This window comes from Galeopterus variegatus, unplaced genomic scaffold (assembly GCF_000696425.1).
Source record: "Galeopterus variegatus unplaced genomic scaffold, G_variegatus-3.0.2 Scaffold5306, whole genome shotgun sequence".
In the NCBI taxonomy this organism is placed as follows: domain Eukaryota; kingdom Metazoa; phylum Chordata; class Mammalia; order Dermoptera; family Cynocephalidae; genus Galeopterus; species Galeopterus variegatus.
This window is the reverse complement of record NW_007731417.1, coordinates 13,905-24,117: the sequence shown is the minus strand read 5'-3', so window position 1 is coordinate 24,117 and position 10,213 is coordinate 13,905. Positions and strand designations below refer to the sequence as shown.

The following is a 10,213-nucleotide window of genomic DNA, read 5'->3' as shown; positions in this document are numbered from 1 at the left end:
ATCAATCCATCTTTAAGTCTACTGACTTTTCCCTCTGTCATTTCCATTCTGCTATTGAATCCATTGAGTTTTTTATTTCAGATATTGTATTTTCAGTGCAAAATTTCCATTTTTGACTATAATTTCTATTTCTCTTTTGAGGTCTATCTCTATATTCAGTTCAAGAGTGTCCCATTTACCTCATGGAGAATAGTTGTAACAGCTGCTTTAAAGTCTTTACCTGATAATCCTAACATCTGGGTCATCTCAGAATGGGCAACTGTTACACCTCTTTTCCCTGTGAAACAGATACAAAGAAAAGAATTACGTGAATACTCAAGCACTATGTATGCATTGAGGCCGGGACGGACTGCACTTCAGTAACTTCTCCATTAGGAGGAGCAAAACTGAAAGTGTCAGCCACTTTCAAAGTTAGCCTCTCCCTTTTATTGTAATGACAAGGAAGTTTTACAAGAAAATTCAGTTGATTTAACCATTACAAAGACACAAGGATATTGGCAGAATTATGGCTAACAAATGGAAAACTGGTAACACCATTGAAATACGCAAGGTGACATTCCATAATGCAATTTGCAAAGGGTTAAGTCAATCCACCAACAAAAGCTTGATCTTAGCAAACACTCTCTCTCCCTACAGTAATTTCCCATTATCTTTACATATCAATCAGTAACTTGTCTGTCCTTGAGCCAGCAGCCTTGCTGTGTTACAATTCTTTATCTTACAACAGAGACTATAGCCTGGGAAAAACTTCCTGTCTTTAACAAGGTCAACATTTTATATGTAAAAAACTTCCTGTCTTTAGCAAGGTCAACATTTTATATGTACTTTTAAGAAGTTAGGCTAAACCTGAAACTACAAGAAACTATGCCCTGTGAAATATATTTGCTTTATTAATATTTGTATATTCCACAGGCATCTGCTGATTGTATTTTCCCTTGAGAATTGTTCACATTTTCCTTGCTCTTTTTATTTAGAGTAATGTCAGTTCAGTCTTCAAAGGCATAACTATGCTGTTTTAGCTTGCCTCTTACACAAGCCACTCAGGGATTTGGGGGGTGGTTTATATTATAGTTTAGTTGTTAAAGCTTTAAAGCTTTTAACAGGTTTCTTTAAGAGTGTTCTGCACACATGCTGCTCGGGGAGGAGCCTGGGCCTTATTTCGGTCCATAAATACATCTAGGGGATCCCCTTCTCCAGTTCTCTCCTCTCTGGCTTTCTGACATATCTTTTCCCAGATCCTCTGGCCAGAAGGATGGGGTTCTTTCAGAGTGTTCGTCCTCTAATCTGTTGTGCAATTCTGCATGACTGGGCCTGCCTTTGGGGTGATGTGGAGAGAAAAAAGAGAGCAAAAATAATGAGGATTCTGCTCACACTCTTTGCACAACAGGTACCTGGTTTCCTGATTTCACTGTCCAGAGAGATAGGGTTCCTCTAAGGATTTTAGGTACCTGTGCCAAGGCCACCATCATCACTGCAGCAGGCTGATCTCTGCAGGGTTAGGAGAGAAAAAACAGTTCAAAAGACAGGGATTCCCCTCACATTCTGCACCTCTCAAAAGTTCCCCATCTTGGTCCTTTGATCAGGAAAATGGGTTTTTCTCAGAGTTTTTGCTGTCTTCACCTGCTCTACGGTTCCCCAATTTAGCCTGTCTTTAGGTCAAAATCAGGAGATAAAGGAAAACAAAGTAGGAATTTCAACGTTATACTGGTCGGTTTTCAAGTTTCGTCTTCCCTCCCCAGTGTACCTGTTCTCATTTACTTTTGAGTCCTCAAGTAGTAGCCTTTCGTGTTTCTTCAGTTTTTGGTTGTAATTGGTGGGAGAGGGGGGCGAAAGCGAGCTTATTGCATCTTGGCTATCAATGAGTGTTTGACTGAAGACACAATCAACCCTAAGAAGATTTTAACATCACTAGTGTTGAATAACAAAATAGAAGCCACTGTCACAGAACCACAAAACACTCATAGAAAGTAAGACTATAATAAGTTGAAATGATTTGAAAGTTATAAAGGAGTGTAAATTGTATAACCTTTATAGAGGACTACTTGGCAATATGTATGAAAAGCATCTAAAACTGCATACATTTGGGCTGAGCAATTCTATTTCTAGGAGTTCAGCCTAATGTGACAAGTTCACACAGGGGTACTATTTACAAGGTTGCTTATATAATATTCATAATAATAAAACAATTTGAAACAATTTAAATGTGAAATAATAGGGAAATGCTTAAACAAATGTAGGACAATATAAAATAGAAGATTATACAGTAACTAAGAATTTTGATGGGGCCATCATGTAGACATCAATATCAGAAATGTTCAAGCAGTGTGTATGACATCATGCCATTTTTAAAAAGTATATATATCTGTATGTGTCTATACAGGCATATAAAAGTGCCTGGAAGATTTACCTGACAATCTCAGTGAATGGGGTCTAATGTTTATTATTTTTCCTTTCTACTTTTTCTTGTATTTTTTGATTTTCAGGGCTCAACATAAAGTGTTGTAGCAGAGTCTGTTACTGCTTACCAAGTATCTATCTGTTTCTCTACATTTTTCCAGCTTCCCTTGACTGTTTGGAGTCATATTATTGGGTTCTTGCTAGTGCAATATTGTTGTAAATGATTTAAGCTGTTACTTAAGTATACGTATGCAGCCCTCCTGCCTTCACTTTTCCTCATATGATGGCCTTAAAGGCCACAAATGGCTGATAGTTTAGTTACAAGACAGAGGAGAGGCTCACACCCTGTATTGGACTGTGGCATGTGTGGGAAACAAATCTTTGTTATTCAGGGCGATTGTGGTAACTTGCATGTATTACCCCCACTGATACGAGAATGTAACGAGGAATTACTAAATACAATAATGCAATGAGGCATTACTAGAATACATACAGGAAGAGCTTAGGAAACTGGTGAGACTTTGAAGTAAAACTCATTTGTCGTGGATGTCAATGGGTCAGGAATACTTCGGAAAAGTTTTAAAGATTAGGATACGTCAACATCTTTTTTAGAGGATGCCAATATGTTAAGTAATAGGGATCAACATAGTAGCCAAATGTACTCTTTAGGGCTGATCAGCAAATTCTAAACCTTTCAGAAAGCCCCCAGAGAAGCCAAATTGCTAGCACAGGGCTTGCAGGCAAGGCTGCAACTGGAGCAAAGCAATCTGGCTGGCCAGCATGGTGGGTGGGTGTGCTGGTTATGCCTACAGCCTGGGACTTGAGGCCCAGCTGTGCCATTTATCAGCTGCAAACATCTGGACAGTGCAGTTTACTTATCCAAACCTTAGTTTTCTCGTCTGGTAAAGAGCAATGATGACAGCAGCTGCCTCTTAGCATTCTTGGGAATTCATTTCCACTTGGGCAGCAGCTTCTTTTTCTGCTTAGCTCGAGTCAGAAATAGTAGCTTTAAGGGTTCTGGGCTCTGGCCTCTCTGGTGATTCACAAACCCATGTTCTGTTTGCAGATGCATGGCTTGCAGCAAACAGCCACTTTAGCTGAGTGGTATGTAAAGAAAGCCTCACAAAGCACAGTTTTGAAGGGTTAATAATGAATATGAGGTGAGAAGGTAGGCACCCCGATTGAGAGGGATGAGGAAAATGCAAGCAGTGGGGGTGGGGAAAAGGGGAAAAGCTCTTCTTTATTAGGAAACAAGGAACATGTGAAAGCGTATTTGTCAGGCGAGGGAGCGCATGGTAGGACTATTCAGGAAGAAAAGCTACTGTTTTCAGTGTGGGAGAGATGATTGGTTTAACTCATATGCATATGGAAGGTCACTTATAAGAGGTTTTGTTTGTGGTTATGAATATCTGGGAATATTTGTGTTTATTTTTTCTGGTGGAAATAGAATGAATGGGATAAGCAGAAATAAAAGAACCTGTTTTGGTCAACCTGGGACTTGGCAATGCAGGGATAATTCAGGAATAACAAGGAAGAGGAGGCTTTGAACAGAGAAAGTCAGCAGCGTCGACTTTCCTCCAACCACAAGAGGGAGATAGAAACTCGTGTGGAGCTTGTGCAGGGTTGATACCTGAGCTCATTTGGAGATGGGTTTGAGTTGTGGATAAAGGGAAATGCACTGGAGGCATGTGCTGGAGCCATTGGGGACATGTCTCTCATTGGCACTGTCCAGAAAAGTAGAAATAAACCAAGTGGTTGCGAGCCAGTTCACTGTCCTGCCCTGTCAATTCCTTCCTACCAGGGAAGAAAGTCTCAGAGGAAGAAAATAGGGAGCTGATATAGAGAGGCTCCATGAGAGGAGGAGACACTGGGGCTATTTTCACCACCAAACTTGGCACTTTTCCAAGATTTAGAATTAGAACCAGCATTGGCAGGTCACTGAATCAAACAGTGTTAGAGAAGAAGTTCAGCTGAGCCCATCTGTGATGCACACAGACATTGGGGCTGGGCAATTCCACCTTTGGGTCGTGCTGAGGTGGCGGGGAAAGATGAGGAGCTGGGAAGGCAGCAGATTGGGGAAGAGTCCTGTGACATCATGACAATCTGCAGTAACCCAGAGCATAAAACCTTCTGGAACATGCATTGCACTTTGCCTAAAGTACCATGCGGTGAAACTAACAACCACAGGAAAGAAAGAAAGGAAATCCATGAGCTAGAAAAATCACAGATATCACAGCAAGCAACATTAAACCTCTCCCATTTTGGAAAGGGTACAAACTTAAACATGGAAGGAATGTACTTAATGAAAAGAGATTGGGGAATAGCAAAAAATTAAAAATCACAACAGGAACAGGCTAAGAATCCCACTGCTCTTTGCTGAGCCTTCAGTAAACAGCAGCTGTATAGACAGTGGGTGGATAAGTTGAAAGAGAAACTTAGACCCATGGTGTCTTTAATATCACAAATTCTATGCAGAAACTGTTGGGGGCTGCAGCAGGAACTGAGGGCATAGTAACTCTCTCTGCAAGGAAGCAATATAGGCCAGATCTCTTCAGCAAAACTCTCCAATTATTTTGTGGTTTACTGACGTTTGTAGGGGATAGGGACAGAGACATTAGAGGCATTGGAATAGAAATGAGAGGCTAGAGTTCCGGCTTTTAAAAAAACTGAATTCAAGTCTGGTCTGTGCTTTTCCCAAGTATATGACCTTGAACCAATCTCTAAAACTCCTTAAATCTCAGTTTCTGAATTTTTAAAATAGAGATAACTATATCTGTCCCACGCATCTCATTGGTGATTGGAAAGATCAAATTAGAAAAAGTATGTGAAATTGCTTGGTAAACCACAAAAATCCTGTCTATGTTTTTATTGTAAGGGCAATCACCAGGGTTGACCTGGACACAATAATCAAGGACAAAGACCTTCTAGGCAGTGTAAGCAGTGGCTTCCGAGAGCACTGTTACAGTTAGTTCTTAAGTATTATTCCCATTAAAACTCTTCTTCCAATAGCATATATGGCTTTGGGAAACTGAGTTGTATCAGTTGGTATTGATAAAATTGTATTGAAATTTGGAACATGCCACATCACTGAAACAAAAGACAAAAACTCCACTGAATCCTGTCTTCATCCATATTTGGCTTGGAGAAGATGCTCACAATTATTATGAAATATTTAAAACTCAATAATTCTTTTATTTGCCAATTTTAAATACAGTTTTATTTAAGACATTGCATCTTCCACTTATAATACAGTACTTATAAAGTGCAATGTTATTTGCTTTCCTTGTGCATATGCTCCATATTCAACTATTGAGAATGCCCAGTAATTCACTACAGCAGCTCAACTTTAGAACTGCCACAGAATTTGCTACACATTTGGGTCTTTCAGTGTTTTACTGTGTGGAACGATGCTACGTCTGTACTTGGGTCGGCTCACTCAACCTCTTCAATGGTGGCCCTGGAGGAAGCACCACCACACAGAGGAGCTCCCCTGTCAGGGCAGCCACCAGACGTTCCTCCTGGCATGTCTTCTGCACTCTGGTACAGGTTGGTGATGATGGGGTTGCAGACTTTCTTCAGCTCTTTCTGCTGATGTTCAAATTCTTCCTTCTCTGCAGTCTGATTCTTTTCAAGCCAGTCAATGATTTCATTACGCTTGTCAAGAATCTTCTGTCTTCATCGTTGATCTTGCCTTGAAATTTCTCATCTTCAACAGTTGCTTTCATGTTGAATCCATAGGATTCAAGTGAGTTCTTAGATGGAACCTTGTCTATCTGCTTCTTATCTTCAGCTTTGTAATTTTCAGTTTCCCAGGCCATCTGTTCAATGTCTTCCTTGCTCAAACAGCCCTTGTCGTTAGTGATGGTAATCTTGTTCTCCTTTCCCATACTTTTATCCACAGAAGAGCCATCAAGGATGCCATTGGCATCAATATCAAAAGTGACTTCAATCTGAGGAGCACCACAGGGTGCAGGAGGTATGCCTGTGAGTTCAAACTCGCCCAGCAGGTTGTTATGCTCGGTCATGGCACACTCAGCTTCATAAACCTGAACGAGCACATCAGGCTGGTTGTCAGAGTAGGTAGCAAAGGTCTGGGTCTGCTTGGTAGGAGTGGTCATATTGTGCTTGAAGAAGACAGTCATGTCTCCACCAGCAGTTTCAATACCAAGAGAAAGAGGAGTGACATCCAAGAACAGCAAATCTTGAACATTTTTGATTTGTCTCGATAGGATGGCTGCTTGGACAGCCGCACCATAAGCAACAGCAACATTGGGGTTGATGCTCTTATTCAGCTCTTTCCCATTGAAAAAATCTTGTAGAAGCTTCTGAATCTTGGGGATACAGGTAGAATCGCCCACCAGGACAATATCATGGATCTGAGACTTGTCTAGTTTGCCATCCTGAAGGGCTTTCTCTACTGGGTCCAGGGCACCACGGAACAGGTCAGCATTCAATTCTTCAAACTGGGCATGGGTAATGAAGGGTACAGAAGCTGATTCCTTCATAGAGAGAATCAATCTCAATACTGGCCTGGGTGCTGGAAGAGAGAATACACTTAGCACGTTCATAGGCAGTACAGAGGCATCGGGCAGCTCTCTTATTCTCACCGATGTCCTTCTTATGCTTGCATTTGAACTTGGCAATGAAAAGGTTGACCATTCAGTTGTCAAAATCTTCTCCACCCGAGTGGGTGTCTCCAGCTGTAGATTTGACCTCAAAGATTCCATCCTCAATAGTGAGGACTGACACATCAAAAATGCCACCTCCCATGTCAAAGATCAGCACATTTCTTCCAGCTCCAACCTTTTTGTCTTAGCCATAAACAATAGCAGCAGCAGTTGGCTCATTGATAATCCTAAGTACATTGAGACGAGCAATGGTTCCAGCATCTTTGGTAGCCTAGCGCTGAGAGTCATTAAAGTATCCTGGCACTGTGGCCACAGCACTGGGAGCAGTCTTCCCAAGTAGGCTTCTGCAATTTCCTTCATCTTTGTCTGTACCATAGACAACACCTCCTCTGGATAGAAACATTTTCTCTCTCTCATATTCTACATGGACCTTGGGCCTTCCTGCATCATTCACCACCATGAAGGGCCAGTGCTTCATATCAGATTGGACAACAGCATCATCAAATCTACATCCAATCAGATGCTTGGCATCAAAAGCTGTGTTGGTGGAGTTCATTGCCACTTGATTCTTCACAGCACTACCCATCAATCGTTCGATATCAGTAAAGGTGACATAGCTTAGGGTGGTTCAGTTCCTCTGATCATTGGCAGTTCTCTCTACTTTTCTATGCTGGAAGACACCCACAAATGAGTCAGTGGTGCCAAGATCAATACCCACTACAGGTCCCTTAGACATGGTTGCCCGTGAGTAAGCCTGGCTCGACTGGCGAAGAACACAAGAGTGTCAGGAAAAAGACTTCAGAACTTGAGGTACTAAGTGAGTCACAAAATAAATTGAGTCCAGAATCAGGGCCTGGGAATAAGATTCAACTTATTTCAGGAAATTCAACTGTGTTTTATGGTTTAAATGGTTTAGCCACCTTGTACTACAACAGAATTATTCCCCCCTTTCAATTAGTTACTATCCTGCATTCTAACGCACTTAACATTACATTGTAACATTCTCTGAAAGAACATGAAAGCTTTGCAGGAAGGAAAATTTTGATAATGAGATGCTGACATCACCCACTCTTGAGGCAGAATATTTCAGTCAGTGACATCTCTCTAACCAGGATAGCAAAATGTGCAGTTTTAAGTTGAGGAAAAAATGACAGATTCCTTACTAAATCTCAAAGTATTGGGACATAGGAAAAGGTTTCCAGCCCATAGATGCTTTGCTACCCTAGATGGGGTCATCACCAGGTGAGATGCAGAACTAGAAGTTGCCTTTGGGGTTGGGGGCAGGGCTGGTAGGTGCCTGCCACAAAATGCTTTATACAGTACTGGAAACACATTCCTCCATTCCTTCATTCTATAGATATTTACTAAGTATCTGTAAACCAGACTTTTGTGAGCCTTTATAGTAGATATAAAATTTCATAAGCTATAACCCTTGCTCTCAAAATATTTATAGGCCATGTAGTCTCACCCTTGGTTACTTTTTAATAGTTTTTAAAAGTTTTTTAGAAAAGTTGAGGTGAAATTCACCTAACATAAAATTAACCATTTGAAATGAACAATTCAGTGGTATTTAGTACATACACAGTATTGAGTAGCCATTTCCTCTATTTAGTTCCAAATCATTTTTATCATTCCAAAATAAAACTCTGTACCTATTAAGCAGTCACTCCCCATCCTTTCCTTCCCCCAGCCCTGGGCAACCTCTAATCTGCTTTCTGCCTCTGTGTATTTACCTATCCTGAATATTTCATATAAATGGAATCATGCAATATGGGACCTTTTGTGTCTGGCTTCTTTGACTTAGCATAATGTTTTCAAGGTTCGCCTGTGTTTTTGTAGCATGTATGGGTACTTCACTCCTTTTCATGGCTGAACAGTATTTCATTGTATGTGTATACCATAGTTTGTTTAACCATTCATTCGTTGATGGACATTTAGGTGTTTCCACCTTTTGGATTGTGAATAATGCTACTATGAACATTTGTGTACAAGTATTTGTTTGAGTGTATGTTTTCAATTCTTTGGGGTATATAGCTAAGAATAACATCGCTGGTTCATATGGTAACTCTATGTGTAAATTTTTGAGGAACCACCAAACTGTTTTCCATCGAGGCTGCACCATTTTGCATTCCCACCAGTAATGTAGAAGGGTTCCAAATTCTCCATCTGCTCCCCAACACTTGTTATTCATGGTCTTTTCCATATTTTTGATTATAGCCATCCTAGGTGGGTGGGTGCAAGTGAAGTGGTATCTCATTGTGGGGTGTGTGTGTGTGTGTGTGTGTGTGTGTGTCTATTATGAGATCTGAACTCGTGACCTTGGTGTTATAATGCTGTGGCTTTGTTCCAACCAACTGATTTAAGCAGCCAGCCCCTCATTGTGGTTTTGATTTGCATTTCCCTAAAGACTAATGACACTGAACATCTCTTAGTGTGACATTAAGTATTTTTAATGGGTAACGAAAATAACTATGAATAATGATGTCAGGTCATCTGAAAGGCTTCCTTTGTCCCTTGGAGGGAGTGGGGCCTGACATCACAGAACATAGGACTGGCAAGGTTTTATAGGAGAAGGAAGAGTAGGAGAAGGGAGGTGAGGGCAGGCCTAGGAGCACTGCTTGAGTCTGGCAAAGAGCAGCAGTTGTGTAAGAGCATTTGGGAGAAGAGACACCTAGGCAAACGGGGGGTGGACTGAGGGCTTTGTGTATTGATGAGGTTGGAAGGACGGCAAATCCAGGCTGCGTGATCCCAGAGTGTGGGTGGTCAGGCCCAACCTCATTCTCTCACTAGCTCTCTCAGAGCGACTGCTCCACTGCTGATGAATGATTTGCTCTGCTCAGGGAGAAGCAGCATCCTATGCACCGGCCACTAGGAAACCTCTACACCTGGGAGCATGAATGAACAGCAAATTTTATCCGAGATAAAAGAATATGCTTTGAGAAAATCAAGAGTCCCCTCCAGAGTGTAAGGTGGTGAAAGCCTCGACTTTAAAACCACAATTTTAGGGTGTATAGAATACACTATTTTTTCCCCTAGGATTGTTCTTAAATGAAGAATTCATGGCTATAGCTTTGGAATGTATAATGCTTTTTCATATTTATCTGCCATCTTACACTTAGGGAAAAAAACTCCATTCTCATCAAGAGAATTGCTTTGGAGCCAATTTTTGAAAACAAAATTTAAACTCC

General features: G+C 41.1%; 1 pseudogene; it reads right to left on the bottom strand.

Annotated features, from left to right (window-relative positions):
* Window positions 1-5,829: 5,829 nt before the first annotated feature.
* On the bottom strand, window positions 5,830-7,761 carry LOC103604650 (annotated as a pseudogene).
* Between the last annotated feature and the right edge of the window lie 2,452 nt (window positions 7,762-10,213).